This window comes from Lissotriton vulgaris, chromosome 3_1 (assembly GCF_964263255.1).
Source record: "Lissotriton vulgaris chromosome 3_1, aLisVul1.2, whole genome shotgun sequence".
Taxonomy (NCBI): Eukaryota; Metazoa; Chordata; class Amphibia; order Caudata; family Salamandridae; genus Lissotriton; species Lissotriton vulgaris.
The window spans coordinates 882,965,891-882,982,951 of NC_141689.1; positions in this window are offsets into that span (position 1 = coordinate 882,965,891).

The following is a 17,061-nucleotide window of genomic DNA, read 5'->3' on the forward strand; positions in this document are numbered from 1 at the left end:
ACGAATACCGCTGTGGAACCCATCCTGGCTTTCCCTGTGAGGCGTCCACTCCTGGGCACCCCCAAGGTGGTGGCCAGGCATCCTTAGCATTGTGGGGGCCGTTGTGGAGATTAAGCAAGCTATTGCCCAGAGTTGCAGAGTGGGACTCCATGATTGGAATAGGCACCGAGGCGAGAATTATCAGGTCCGTGGAATTTTGAGCCCAAGACCCGCCGAGGCGGGGAATCGAACCCTGGTCCCGGGCTAGACCTCTGCATCAGGGTCTGCCGCTCTAATCGGATCTGATAATCTGTCGGATCTGATAATGCATTGCTTCTCTCCAACGCCAACAACATAATAACAGGAGACCTCAACCTTCATTGGAATGAAGAGAAGGACATACTACTCAAATCTTTAAGCTAACTATTACTCAGCAAAGATCTTACCCTATATTGCAAAGGCCAAACACACAACAGAGGCTCAACCTTAGGTGCCATCAGAACAATTCAATAAACATAGACCACATCCTGCCAGTCGACCGGTCATATCACCACATCATCATGTTTCACCTGAACCAAACGGAAGTGCCTCCAAATCGATCTCGGAACTCTCTCCAATGGTCCAGAAACATCAATCAGATGCCTCTTTCCGATCTGAAAGAAAGAACGATGTCCCTCCCCCTACTGGCAACCTTGCATTGACAATCTTACAACCCGCTACATTTTGACAATGAAAGCCATTCTAGACCAAGTAGGCCCATGAAACTAAAAAGGATCAGGGAGACACCACAAGGATACTGGTTCAATCAAACACCTCAATTGGGAAAAAAGGCAACTAAAAGCTGCAGAGAGACTCTGGAGAGCCAACCCGTTCCCAACTCACCTTTATCAGCTCAAAAGGGAATGAAGGAAATGTAAAGATCCCATACTAACATGGAAAGCCACCTTCTTTCACAGTATCCTAGGTAAAGCAAAAAAAACTCCCCAAAGAGCTTTTCAACATCATCAAACGGCAAACACCAAACCTACCAAAGAAGCCCCTCTTGTCTCCAAAGAAAGATGCAACAACTTTGCTAAATTCTTCAATGATAAAATTCTGAAGATCGAACCGTCCCTAGGCTGCCAAACGCAGATGTCCACTGGCAATCCCCCCCACATCACAGAGGTTAGCAACTACCCTACCTACCCACCGATCTCGCCGTCAGTGGCTTCTCTATCTTTGACCACCAGACTTTACCAACGCACAAGGTCCTACACAGCACCCAGGAGTTGGAACACTTCCACCCACTCACAGAAGAAGACATCTACAAGGTGATTGCAAAATCCAAACCCTCCCCATACTATGCAGACCCTCTTCCAGCCTCCCTGGTTAAAAGTCTCAACCACACCATAACCCCTCCCTGGACCAAGACAATAAACATCTCTCTCATCAACTGGACTATGCCTGACTGTGTCAAGGAGGGCCAAGTCACTCCGCTAAAATAAAAAATAGGTGCAAACCCAGATGACCTCAGCAATTTCAGGCCGGTTTCCAACCTCCCCTTCCTGGCAAAAACTTTTAAGAAGTGTGTTCTCACCCAATCAATACAACGACAGCAACAACCTATTTGATTCCACCAATCCGATTTCAGGAAGGGATGCAGCTTGGAAACAGTTATGATGAATATAGCAGATGATATACATAATTCTTTGGATGCAGATAAATGCTGCCTGCTCATCATCCTTGACCTATCAGTGGCCTTCGACATGGCCGACCACAAACTACTTTTGAACTCACTACAACAACGAATCAGAGAAGATGGCGCGGTTCTGAAGTGGTTCTCATCATTTCTACATAACCGATCTCAAATTAAAAAAATAAAGAACTCAACTTTCACTGCTTATGCCATCACACAAGGCATCCCACAAGGCTCATTACTGTACCCTACACTCTTCAATATCTACATGGAACCCCTCACTGTAATTCTTGAACAATTCAGCCCTGCTCCCACCAAATGACCTAAAAACTTCCACACAAGCTCTGGTACTATCCACACTGGACTACTGGACTACGGAAACTCCACCCTCACAGGCATCCGGAAATCTCACTTAGCCCCTCTGAGAGCCACTCTTAATTCAGTGGCAAGGATGATCACAGGAGCAAGGTGATTCTACCACATCCCCCACACAATCAATAGTCTAAAGTGGCTACCTATCGAACCATACTGTTGCTTCAAGACTGCCTGCCTCACCCACAGAGTTGTGCACATTGGTAAACCAGCATTCCTCGCATCCAAACTCACAAAGGCAGGCCAAAAAAGCAACCTAAGAAGCTCCAACACTTCTCCTCATCCCCCTAGAAAACATAAACAAAAAGCCCTCTCTAGCTCCTTCTCAGACAATGCCCTCAAAATCTAGAACTCTCTCCCAATACATATCAGAACTAACTCTTTCTTCATGAGTTTCAAAAGACAACTGAAAGAATTCTTGCTCATTCAACACCTCAACCATCAGGATATAACATCTAACTCACTCTGGAAGTACCACCTCCATCTATCTTATTTTTGCCCAAGGACTATACACAGACTAGACTCTCCTCACTCTATGTATATTGTATTGTTACTGATTGATAATGCCTTGACAATGATGTAAAGTGCTCTGATACCCTCAGGTCTAGCCAGCTCTATAAAAAACTCTTTAATAAATAAACTATTAGAATTTGACAATGCTATAAACACGACCTAGTTGAGTGCAATCCAGCCTGTAACAGGCTTTATGCTTTTCCCTCATACCAGTCCACACCTGTCACAACTTGCTTCAGGCAACATACCGGCTGCTGCAGGAACTTTGAGGTTTGAGAGATGCACACAATGTTCTTGAAGTCAACCGTCTCGCGCTGGAGGATAAGTAGAAGTATTTCCACCACTGCCAGTCTTTGCTCCCATACGAGCAGAAATAAGAAAGAAATATGGTTTAAAACATGACTGCTCAAACCAAGAGTAAGAAGCCTACTTCCTCAGTTCTTACCATTGCCTTCCCTCACACTCTGCCAGTGGAGGTGGTGATCAGAGCTGTATGCGCCTGAGTAGACTCACTTTCTTAAAACAATCCAAATATCGACAACAGGAGATGGCCATTTTATCTGGCTACCATGTAGCACAGAAATCCAGTATTTGTAGGATTGTGGGTCTGTCCATCTCTTTCAGATACTTCATCTTTGGAACTGTGGCAAAATACAGAAAAAATTAACATGCTGAATTCCCCAAATAAAAGATGTTTCTATGCACCTGAATTCTTTTAGATCAATTTATCTCTCCAGAAAAGTATTTTACTAGATTCAGCAAGACACAAATAAATACTCAATTTGCAATCTGTGAAACAGCAAGAGTATAGTTTTGTCAGGAAGCCTTTGCCTTGCTCATGCACTGTAGGATCAACTGAATGTTGAGAAAGCACTGTGTTCTTTTGTCCTACTGGGCATTCTTTGTTTTTCACAACCAAACTCCCAAATCATGACTTAATTAGAGGAAAACAAAAAGTACTTTGCTCTGATGCCCAACTATTTTTCTCTGTGCATCAGGCCATGTTTGTATTTCATAACTGAGTAAACATTCCTTAAAGACTCTACATTAACCGTGTTGATGTTTACTAGATCAATACTGCGGCTTTAAGGGCTTCCAACTGCTAAGGGAAATGCAGATAGGTGTAGTTTACAGTTTGAAGGATAAGAGATACATTGATCTGCAATGCACAAGACATTTCATTCAATAGTCCAACAACCTGGTAGAAAGTGCTTAAGGTAAAGAAATAATTTCCATTATCATAGAAGATTGAGACTTTAAACAGCTCCAGCCATGTAGCTGGTAACTGAGAGGACGTATAGTACTGCTAAGTTCTGACATTTTGATACTTTAACACAGTCAGACTGGCCAAGAGGGACATCTTATAAAATGGATCATGTTGGAGGGGATGTGGGTCTCTGGTATCTTGATAAATATGTTCCCAGAATATTCCCTTTAGCTGCCTTATTTGAAGACACTGTAGGCTTAGGGGTTTGAACAGACTGTAGAATGCTTATCTAAGGTTAGCCTCCATGTTGGTACAGATCTCTAGGGCCTGTGCACATATTCTACTGCAAGCTCATTGAATTGCTATGTCCCTCCTTTTGATGATTCTACTTTTAAAGTCAAAGTTCATAAAGGCAGGGAAGGTACACAGATCAGTTTGCAGGTGGAAGACAAGGGCTATGCTGCTTTGGCACTGGCAGTGCCTTCTGAAGGTCTTTGGCTCCAATGACAGATAGGAAATTCCAGATGATATTATGGCCCTTGAGACACAGTTTCCTGCACTTGTTTCCTGCACTTGTGATTTTACATTACCGCGCCCAGTGCCAGGACCCCTGGTCCCCAGCGATGCAAGACCAACCGACGGACCTACGACGCCGCCACCCTCAACGCACTCAATGCCGGCCGGAACCCTGCCTTCTGCTGTGCCGCCCCAAGACGCACCCACGAACCCTTCTCCTGCTAAGCCTGCCAATTCACCTGCCTCCGGACCTGCTCCACCCCCGCCAAGTCGAGCACCAGCAGTAACCACCTGAAATGCATCCTGCTGAACACCCGCTCCGTCCACAGGCATGCTGTGCAACTCTGGGACCTGCTCGACGCAACAGCACCGGACGTTGCGTTCCTCACCGAAACCTGGATGAACGCCTCCTCAGCGCCCGACATCGCCATAGCCATACCAGACGGATACAAGATCACCCGGAAGGACCGTGTCAACCAGACTGGAGGAGGCATCGCCATCGTACACAAGAACACCATCCGCATCTCGACCAACTCCGACGACACCTTCACCGCCGCCGAACACCTGCACTTCCAGATACACACTGATCTCAAGACCACCCTCCGAGGCACCCTCATCTACAGACCCCCGGGACCACGCACACAATTCAGCGAAGACATCGCAGACTTGGTCAGCCCGCACGCCCTGCCCTCCGCCGACTACATCCTCCTAGGGGACCTCAACTTCCACCTGGAGAACAACAATGACAGAAACACCACCGCCCTGCTGGACAACCTCGCCAACCTCGGACTCAAGCAACTGGTGAACACTCCCACCCAGTACGCCGGCCACACGCTTGACCCCTTCTTCTCATCCAGCAAAGACATCTCCTTCAGCCACGCCACCGGACTCCACTGAACCGACCACAGCTGCGTCCACCTCAGCTTCAGAAAAACTGCGACCCACCACCACCCGCAACAGGTTCACCGCCAGAGCTGGAGCAAGATCACCGCCGAGCAGCTCACCGCCTCCCTCAGCCAGAACACCCCCACCAACACAACGGACCCCAACAAAGCAGCCAGCAACCTCACCAAGTGGCTGACCGCCTGCGCCGATGACATCGCACCACTAAAGAACCCCCGCAGCAGACCCGGCAGCAAGAAAACCCCCTGGTTCACTGACGAACTCAAGGAATCCAAGAAGAACTGCCGCACCCTGGAGAAAGCCTGGCGGCTCGACCAGACCATAGGCAACAGGACCGCCCTCAAGCACGCCACCCGCAAACACCATCAGCTGATCCGCGTCACCAAGAAGTCGGCACTCAAAGAACGACTGGACAACAACGCCCACGACAGCAAGGAACTTTTCAGCATCGTCAAAGAGTTCTCCAACCCCAGTGCCGGAAACAACAACATCACCCCCTTGCAAGACCTCTGCAACTCACTCGCCGCGTTCTTCCACCGCAAGATCGCCGACATACACAACAGCTTCGATGCACAGACCACGCACCCTATCACCGAACCAACGCCCGCCACCACCACCCTCTGCAACTGGACCCCGATCAGCACCGAAGACACCACCCGCACGATGAACTCCATCCACTCCGGATCACCAACCGACCCCTGCCCACACCACGTCTTCAACAAAGCCGACGCCATCATCGCACCCCAGCTCCGGAACATCATCAACTCCTCCTTCCACACTGCCACCTTCCCGGAGAGCTGGAAGCACGCCGAGCTGACCGCCCTCCTGAAGAAACCAACGGCGGACCCCACCGACCTCAAGAACTACCGTCCCATCTCGCTCCTTCCCTTTCCGGCCAAAGTCATCGAGAAGACCGTCAACAGACAGCTTGCCACCTTCCTCGAGACGAACGGATCCCTCGACCCCTCGCAGTCCGGGTTCCGGGCCAACCACAGCACCGAGACTGCCCTAATCGCAGCCACCGACGACATCAGAACCCTGATCGACAACGGGGAAACAGCGGCCCTCATCCTCTTGGACCTCTCTGCGGCGTTCGACACCGTCTGCCACCGCACCCTAGTGAAGCGCCTCAGCAACATCGGGATCCGAGAGAAAGCACTGGAGTGGATCATCTCGTTCCTCGCCGGAAGAACCCAGAGAGTCCGCCTCCCCCCGTTCAGATCCGAGGCCACCAAAGTCATCTGCGGCTTACCACAAGGATCTTCCCTCAGCCCAACCCTCTTCAACATGAGCCCCCTCGCAGCCATCGCACGCCAACACAAACTCAACATCATCTCCTACGCCGACGACACCCAGCTGATCCTCTCCCTCACCGACGACCCCACCACCGCCAGAGCCAACCTACACGAAGGGATGAAAGACGTCGCCGACTGGATGAGGAACAGCTGCCTCAAACTGAACTCAGACAAGACGGAAGTTCTCATCCTGGGATCATCACCCTCCGCCTGGGTTGACTCCTGGTGGCCCCCGGCCCTGGGCACCGCTCCCAAGCCAACAGACCACGCACGCAACCTAGGCTTCATCCTGGACTCCTCCCTGTCGATGACCAGACAAGTCAACGCCGTCTCATCTTCATGCTTCAACACCCTGAGCATGCTCCGCAAGATCTTCAGATGGATCCCCACTGAAACCAGGAAGACCGTCACCCAGGCACTCGTCACCAGCCGCCTGGACTACGGGAACACCCTCTACACAGAAACCACAGCCAAACTTCAAAATAGACTCCAGCGCATCCAGACCGCCTCCGCACGACTCATCCTGGACATCCCACGACACAGCCACATCACCGGACACCTGAGAGACCTGCACTGGCTCCCCGTCAGCAAGAGGATCACGTTCAGACTCCTCACCCATGCACACAATGCTCTCCACGACCTGGGCCCCAAGTACCTCAACGAACGCATGACCTTCTACACGCCCACCCGCCAGCTACGATCGACCAGCCACGCCCTCGCCACCGTACCACGCATCCGCAAAGCCACCGCCGGAGGAAGATCCTTCTCCTACCTGGCAGCCAAGACCTGGAACACCGTCCCCACCCACCTTCGGCGAACCCAGGACCATCTCTCCTTCAGAAGGCAGCTCAAGACCTGGATGTTCGAGCAGTAGTGTTCCCCCTCCCCCAGCGCCTTGAGACCCTCCTGGGTGAGTAGCGCGCTTTATAAATGCTGTGATTGATTGATTGATTGATGAGTGATGGTGCCAGGCAGAGTCTTCAAGCTCATAAGACTTGCAGATGGAGAAACCAGACTTGATGGATCAGGCATAAGGTCAGGGTGGATGCTCATAGGCACTAATGCACAGCAGGGGCCATCAGCATCACCATCAGAGAGTCACAGCTCTCATGCACAGAATGTGTGCCTTGAAGGGGTACACACAGACAATGGGGGTAATCTCCACACCGACATCTAGTGGTTCACCTTAATGCACCTCCAATCTCGATCCTTTCCAATGCGTACTTGTCGCAATCTTGGTCAGGCTCGGCAGTGGTTGGAGTCCTCCAGGCTTAGTAGTGTATATTGCACAATGATTCTTATTTCAGTGTACTGGGCAGCTGGATTTGAACTCTGGGCTGAAGCAAGTCATATTTTCTACATTCCAGGGAGTCATTCTCCTTCTCTTCTTCAGGTTGCAGCAGAAACAAAGTATTCATCTCAGCTCTAGAGTATGTTCCCTACTCCTTTAAGGGTGGCATTCAAGTTATCTTGCTCTGGTCTCCCATACAATGCAACTTTGGTGATGGACATAGGCTAACGCACTCGGCCACAGTAGTTAACACAAAGGAACTTTAATACGTTGTTAAAGTTTGTGATTTGAACTGAGGTACATACACCTGTCTCTGCAATGGTTTCTCCTTTGAGAGTGGGTATAAATGAGAGAACAGTGCAGAGGGTAGAGATGGAAAAAGGAAGACAGCAGCTCTAGCTACCAGTAAACTTTGTTGATCATCCTGCAGCCTTAAGGGCTTTATATAGACCCACATTGAGAGAGTCGTCACCACTTACATACCCAATGAGTAATCACACATACAATCAGAAGAATGAGAAGACCCAATCATGAAGGACTTCACAAAGGTACATATGAAGAGCTTGTAGGCACTCCCTCCACTGGGGTGCACCTCATGGCTGTTAATCAGCTATCACAAACCAGTGTTATGTTATGTTATGTTATGTTATGTTATGTTAGGTTACAGAGAGTTTTGTATAGCGCTCAGCTACTCCGTGGAGTGTCCCGGCGCTTAAAACCCTCGGCAGTACATTGGGTGGGGAACAGAACAGAGCACCTACTGAACAAAGAGCCAGGATTTAAGGTCCTTCCTAAATGCTAAAAGATTGCCATTTGTCCTGAGAGACAAAGGCAGAGCGTTCCACAACTGTGGTGCCAGACGCTTGAAGGAGCGGCCACCACACCAGGCACGCCGAATCGCTGGTACAACTGCCAAGGCCAAAGTAGATGACCTGAGTGACCTGGATGGCTGGTAGAACAACATCCGTTTCAGGATGTACAAAGCACGTGTGCCATGAAGTGCCTTAAAGGCCAAAGTAAGCGCTTTAAAAACAATGCGCTTTCTAATTGGAAGCCAGTGGAGGGTATTGAGAAGATCGCTGGCACTGGCTCTCCGATTAAGGCCGAAGATGACACGCGCGGCAGAGTTTTGGACAATTTGCAAGCACGTTAGGAGGAATTCCGGGAGGCCAAGATACAGCACATTGGCGTAGTCCAGGCGAGAGCCTATCAGTGCCTGCACAGTGACTCTTCTGTGGTCCAGCGAGAGCAGGGGCAGGAATTTCCTGATCATCTTTAGGAGACCAAAACATTTGCCCACTAGGCCCAGAACCAGAGAGAGGCCATTGTCAACCTGCACTCCAAGATTTTTGGCGACTGCCGAGTCGCTGGAGGGGGGAAACATGGCCGCCGGCCACCATGACTTCCACCTCGGGTCCGAAGGGCACCCAAAGAACAGCACCTCAGATTTATCGGAGTTACACTTGAGGCTGTTTCGCTGAAACCAGTCGAATACAGCCTCCAGACAGCCTCTGATGATCTCACCATCAAAGTCGGAGCCCTTGTCACACGAGAAAAGGAGCTGGGTGTCGTCAGCGTACGACGCGAGCTGAGCTCCATGGGCCTCCGCCAGTGCCGCCACCAGCAGCTCTTAGATAGGTTATCTGCAGTTGGGATTTCAGGCTTGGTCTGGAAATGGATTAAATCCTTTCTGGATTCCCGCTCTCAACAGGTCTGTATGGCATCGTGTCCCTCATCTGTTAGGAACTTGACCACCGGGGTGCCAAAGGACTCCACACTAAGCCCCCTCCTATTTAATATCTATATGAGCCCGCTAGTCTCTCTGGAGGAGGAGCTGGGCGCTAAAGTTATTGCGTACGCTGACGACACGCAGCTGCTTTTCACATGGGGTGTCTCTGATTTGAATACGAGAGCTGCCCAGACGTGTCTACCCGCAGTATTCCATTGGCTGGCCCAGGTGTCCCTCAAATGCAACGAAGAGAAATCAGAGTTCCTCTTATATGGCCAGTTCCCTGATGACTTCAGATTTTGTTTGTGGCCTCTCACCACCCCAGTCCGAGGGTAGGCCAGCAAAAAATCTGGGGATCTGGTTCAGTGAGGACCTGCGTTTCAGCGACCACGTGAAAAAACTGATGGGGGTCTGTTTTGGCACTCTCAAAGCACTCAGGAAAGTATTTCCTTTTCTTCCGAGAGTAGCCAAGGAGGCGGTCACCCGTGCCTTGATCCTGTCCAGACTGAATTATGCTAATGCTCTGATCCTTGGTCTGCTTGCCTACTTTCTGTGCAGGCTCCAAATTATTCAGAACGCCGCAGCGAGGCTCCTCTTCAATGCCTCAAAATGGTCCAGCACGCATCAGTACCTACGGGAACTACACTGGCTGTCGGTGGCCCAGCGGGTACAGTTTAATGCGATTACTCTGACCCACAGGGCTCTTCATGAGCAGGGCCCACGTACCTTAGGAAGCGTTTCGCTTTCTATATGCCAAATCGCCCTCTGCGATCGGCGGGTTTACGCCGGATGGTCGTTCCGCGATTCCGTAGAGTGCGGATGGGGGCCAGTCTATCTCTGTCAAGGCGGCGGAGGCATGGAATGTGCTCCCTACTGACCTTCGTCTCATCTCGGAGTTTCAAGTCTTTAAGAAGCAGCTTAAAACACATCTGTTCACCAAGATCCGATAAGCTGATTTCAGCTTCTACCCCTGCTCTCCTCCGCGCCAGGACACTGTAGAGTAACAGTGCGCGCTGCAAATGCAATATAACATAACATAACATAACATCACTTGACATAGGTTACCGGTTATGATACGTTTCCTATACCTCCGGCCGGAGAAAAGATGTTGCATAATGTTTGGTGCCAATTATTTTACTTTTCTACAAAGAGTGTGCAGAGGTTCCATGTTGAAACTGTAATTGATGGAGATGGGCTGTTTATCTACCTGAGCAGGTGTCTTGGTTAAGCTAACCACTGGCATTTAGTGGCTGTGAAAGTTTCTTCTGCACTAGGTACTGGAATTCTAATCTTTAATTAAACATTTAATCCCTAATCACATTATTAGAATTGGTCATCACCAGTAGATTACAGGCTTGAATATCTATTCATAGCTTATCAAAATTCAATGACGTTTAAATAAACACTAATTCGAAGGAAGAAAAAATGATTGATCTTAATTCCATCCTGGACCATGTGGGATCCACATTGAGAAAAACAGCAACTTTTCTGAAACATTAGAGAGAAAAGTGGTTACCTTTTTATACATAGAATTAATGTCCATACATTGTTATTAATTACCACTTGTATATGTTAAAATCTGCCAATATTGTGACATTGCAGGGTCTTCAATTGGTCTAAACTACTAAAAGTGTACATTTCTGCACCTCATTGGCTGCTTTCAGAAGGTAGCATCTATTCTCTACAACCAGTACTTGTCCTCGGTTAGTCATCAGGTTAAACTCAAGGCTCTCATAAGAACTATACTGCGATGCAAGCTTAGCCTTACCTAGCCTGCCCAACCCCCAACAGTGTGCCACGTAAAGAAGGCACAAGGGCCAAGATAGACCCAAAAATGTTAACTGCCATTTACAAGCGACGAGGCCAAGCAGAAAGCAAATGCTCGAATTTCAGAGAAGCAAAGGCCCCGCAAGACCCAAATTCATTAGTAACTGCACACAACCAAAACGTAACCATCAACTAACAAACGCCATCAAACCTGCTCATGCAGACAAACTCTTCCCTGACATAGAGAAGCTACTAGATCCAGAGAGGCATTCATGGATGAGCCAAAAAGACACCAAGCGGAACAACATTTGTGCTGCACTGCCATCAAGTTGTCTCTAACAACCCACACAAGAAAGTCCTGAATTCAGTTGGTGATTGTTTTATGGTACTAAGTATTATTTGGTGAGCTAAGACTGCTTTCTTGTCAGATTGTTATTCATTTTTGTGTAAATGCCTCCAGTAGCAAAACCAAAGTCATGTGCTTGGCATCTCCTGAAATTGCTTCTACCTCTGCCTCAATAGAGCGGCTAGGAAATATCAAGGCATACAGAGCTAGGCAGTGTCCCCATCACTGCCAATGAGAATGTGAGATAAATATGCATCGTGCCATTGAGGAGGTGGAACACATTTTGCATCAAGTATATAGCTTTTTTTAAGATCCACATAAATCTGCCAAATGATAACAAATGCTAAACAGAAAAAGAGACCATGTCAGCCACAAACCTAACAAGAATAGACTAATAGCCATACCGCCATCAACCAAGTACTAACTACAAGGATTGCCACCAGACCAGGACAAACATGCCGACTATTTACCAGAGAACCAGAGGAAAAATCTGACCCTTCTCTTTCAAAACTAAAACACCTTGTATTCTGAACAACACATTGATACTAACCCTTAGCATTTTAAATCTAGCTTAAATGGATCAGTTTGTAGATTCCTGGAAATGGCATTCAGGAACAGAGAACTGAAAACAAAAAATACAGTATGAAATAAATACAATTGTTGACAATACCTTAAGAAACACATTTGTGGATATTATACACTATGAGAAACTGTGTTCAGTTGGCACTGGCCTCTATGCCAGCAGACTGTAACAGACCAGTCTCCAGCCCTGTTCTTAGTGACTGAAAGTCTTTTCAAGGGCAGATCTATACACAACTGTATTTTCAAGGAGTATCTCCTTGTTTTGTTAAATCTACAGTTGGGAGTGAGTCTGTATTATTAAAAGAGTTATGAGGATTATGAAGAGCAAAGCTTCTAGTGTGTCTGAACTGAATTTTGAGGCCGGAGGTGATCTAGTGAATGTGGGCTCTGGGCGGCATATCACCTGAATGCTGCCTTGTTCATGATTGTGACAGAAGGGGTGATAGATGTGGGTGGTTTGAAAGCAGGAGATGAAGGAGACAGGGTTTAGGGGGGCATATATGTGGGTACTGAGGTATATTTTGCTACCTCATTGGATTGGATTTTGAACTTTTTAGTTGTTGACTTGAATAGGATAATTTACGTTTGCGTGTAAGAATACATTGCCTATAAACTAACCCTGGGCGTAGTTTGCAAAGTAGCCCTATGCGTAGCTACACGAAGTGCACTTACCACTGCGCGAGCTACGCGTATCACTACGCAAACTGCGTAGTACCCTGCTCGCGACGATTGCACAGTGCTGGATGCTTGTCCGCACTGTGCAATCATTGAAAACAGCATCTTGCACAGTGCAAGCTGTATTTTACTGCCGCTCGAGTAGATTTTTACTCGAGTGGCAGCTTTCTCAACGCGGACTGGTAGTTTCTCATCACGAGTGGTCGCGAGCATATGCGACCACTCGCAATGAGAAACCTGACCTCCCCGCGTTGAGAATCTCGCCGGGAGGTTTATTTTCCATGCTCGCGATCGGCAACTTGATGTTGCTGATCGCGAACGAGGAAAAAGTCTCGCCGGGATGTCATTTTGCTTGCTCGCGGTCACCAACTTGACGTTGAGGACCGCGAGCAAGGAAAAAATGACCGCTGCACTATGCTACGCGTGTTTGCACTGTGCTACGTGCAGTTCACGTAGTGCGAAGTAGCGCAAACTTTGCAAACTATGCGAGCCTAGCGTAGTGCTTTGCCCAGGGTTACTATAAACCGATGTCGGGCATGCATGCTAGGCGGAAGAAATTACAGTTCATTATTGCATTATTGTGAATCAAGGAGCTCTGAATAACCTGGTGTTATAAAGATCAGAGAAATGGGTGATGTAAGTATGAGTTCTGTAAACAACAAACCTCTGAGTGTTATCATTGGCAGAGCAGAATTAAGAGAAGCACTTTCGAAGGATCTCTGTATCTTACACAGCAGCCATGAAAACAAATAAATCTGGGTGGTGTAACATGTTTAGTTCCATGAGGTTTTGTTATTGTGATGTACACATTCCTAGTGAATCTGTTTTTTTTTTTAGGAAATCTGAAAATCGTCAAGAACAGAACTATGACGCAGGGTATTATCAATAAGATAACTCTTAGTAGCCTATAATCATATCTAGAGCAGGGTTTCTCATTGTATGACTCACAGATCACCTGTGACCCTTGAAATCTATACATGTAGCTGTTGCTGCTTTCTAGGCTGATTGCTTAAAATTTGGAGAATATCAGACAAGCTGAGACTAGCAGTGAATCTCTATGCAGAGCCCTGTTACAGTAAACAACTGTGAAGAGCTGGGTTTAATAGGCATTAAGAAGATGCAGCACAGAAGGTCCTTTCACAACAGCTTTAGGGACATGTTTACCTTTAGAAAAGCAGTGAAATGTGAAAATGTGAAAGTAAAGCTGCCCTGAACCAGCAGAGGAGGAGACTAAAATCAACAGGGGGCTGCCTTAAAGATTTTAAATTCACCAAATTCATTTAATTGCCAGGTCTAGTGATAAAAAGAGCAGGCGAACCAGTGTTAAGTGCAGTATTAAGTATTTGACTGTTTTTACTGCCCATGAAAAAAGAAACTTACAACTGATTCCTGAAATCTTTTTTCCAGCAGTAAGGGAAATGTTGGAGGTTTTGCATTCCTATATATTTTCATTGTAGTATTAATGTAAGAGCATATGGTAAATTCTACTGGGACGAGGACGTCCAGGACGTTCAGAGGCTCATTACTTGTCAAATGTCCCTTATCTAACTACAAAACCCGGATTAAATCATCATCCATGAAAAGTGCCCCGAGTGGTCTTTGCTTGTATTAAGCCTGTTTTAAAGTTCTGATCTAATGACAGCTAAGGGGGCAGAGGTGTTGCCAATAAATTTGGTCAAGTAGCAAAGCAAAGACTGTACCGCAGGACAGTATTAAGGTATATAACTTTCCCAGTAAGTGGATTATGAGACTAGGGTTATATATGAGTACCATCTTTAATAGGAATTTATTTGTGAATAGAGCCCTGAAGAAGTCCAGCAGGATGAAACACGTTGGCTACTGTGGTTATCCCTTTTTATGATAAAGAAGAATAATGTGAACATGAATAAAAAACTAGCTTCAAAACTCAGCTAATGGAGAATATGAATTATTGAAATTGTGCATGAAATAATATGGTCTTGTGCTGAATTACCATGAAATAAGACTTAACACCATTTTGAAATGAGTGCCGAACCACTGCACTTGTTCGGTTTCATACATCTCATTATTGTCAGGACGTTCGTCCATTATTGTTGTAGTTTAGGGCAGTGCCAGAGAACATGTATCAGTGTACTTAAGTGTCCGCACTGCCTCCAGCATCCATCATCTCCGCCTTGCTTCGATTTAGCATTTCTGGCTAGGGTGTAATACCAATAGTGTACAATTTTAAGTAAGGTCTCCTTTCTGGAGGCGTTATAGACGGATGTGTGTGCTCGGTGCAGAGTGTCGGACCACTCTCTGGGGTTAAAGGGGCAGTCGCACTCCAACTCCCATTGCTGCTGTGCTGGAAAAATACATTTCTGTTACAAAAGCCCTGAAGTAACTAAAAGGTGGCACACAGTGCTTTAAATAAAGGGGAGGTGGGAGGTATTATGTCATCTTATCCCCTCAGTGTTAATTCTCATCCCCATAAAAGACACCACATCATCAAAATGTCATACCTATCTGACAAAATTAGGATTAATACAATTGGAATTGAAAAACGTTCACAAAGTGCCCATCTGTAAATAAAAATATGGGCTTGGAATGAGAGGCAGGGAAAAGGTAAGGTGAACCGGACTTATCCCTTTTCTGACATCTTCCAGTGTGGTTTGAAACAGTTTTCTGTCATTTTGTATTGGCCACTTATCACTGCTCTTTTCTCCCATGTTTAGACTCTCATTGCCTTGCCAGTTCCCCTTCCTGTCTCCCTCTCTCACAGTTTTCAATTGCAATACCTTTCCCTTTCTTCCCCACTCCCTGCCATTTATTGTAATATGTGCATGCCCTACACAGAGTTTCAAGATGACGATAAATTTGATAAAAAATAAATAACATGCGTATAAGACAATAAAACGTATTTAGTCTATTCAGTTGAATTAGAATCTGCTCAAATGATGCAGTTGAGATTAGGCACCCTGATAGCCAGAGGATAACTCACTAAGACATGTCTGATGAGGTAATTTGCATTGTTTCTTGCCCTCAGCAGTGAGGTTTATAAAAAGCCAATGTTTTTCTTTAATGCACTTGTTAATCACAGAACGTTATTTTTAATAGCAAAATATTTCTTTTTGCCATTTCAATATATTCTATTTGACCATATGCTTTACAAATTGTGCAAGAAGTAACACCCTCTTGTTTTGGGCACTACATGGCAAAATCTAAAGCTTAACAAGGCAAACATATTGTTTCAATATGGAGGAGCAAGGTGGGTGTCATCGACCTTTGCCCTCAAGTAATGAAAGAGGCTAAATTGTCAAGAATGTGTTAGATGGCTTTCAATGTCTCTTTCTCCCATGGTTTGGCCCTTTAAAATTCTGTTCCTCCGTATTATCAGGTAGCATCTGTTTGAATAGCATATTTTGTGATATCCATGGATAGGTATACGTTCTCAATAAATCTAAATTTCTTTGCTCAGATGTCATTTCTTTAAATTCTGATTAAGGCAATCATGTTGACTCTGGTTGTGCCATCTCCAAAGAAGCCCCTACATGTGAAAAGAAGAGAGACTATCTCATATCCTCTATGCCTGTTAATTCCCTTCCTCCAAAAGCACACTGTATCCCCAAAATGGCACAGCTCTGTGATTAAATGATTATTAAAATATGAGTTAAAAAACATGTTTTCACTATATTCTTTTTTTTACAATATTCTCACCTGTAATAGAAAAGATGGTGGTTTGGGAAGATGAAGATAGGAGAGCTGAAAACACCATATCCTATCCCTCTCTTCAAATATCTCTCTATTCTCTTTGAAACTGTTCATTTCCTTTGGTGGATTGGTCAGAATTTATGAATTCACTCACCCCCCCCCCACATACACTAACACTCATTGTCAGTTGCTTAGTTTATTTAACTGCATGAAAATCATTTCTTCTGACATCATAAATATTCTTTAAAATGAAATTGATATGCCTCTTCATTTCCCATCTCCCGCTTTCTTTTGTCCTCCTCTTCCATTTACTACAACCCTTTTGATGAATTTAAGCTGGCTACACTATGAATAAAATGTTATTTTGCATGCAATTGTATTTTTGAGTCACCATTTGATCAAATGTAAAATTTTTTAAGAAACAAACTCAACATATTTTTAAAAAAATGTGTCCGTGTTGAGTTTTCACACCGCCAAACAACTTTCCCTAATATCACAAATGGAACGTTTGTTTACATTAGTGAAGCTGACGCCTCAAGTAA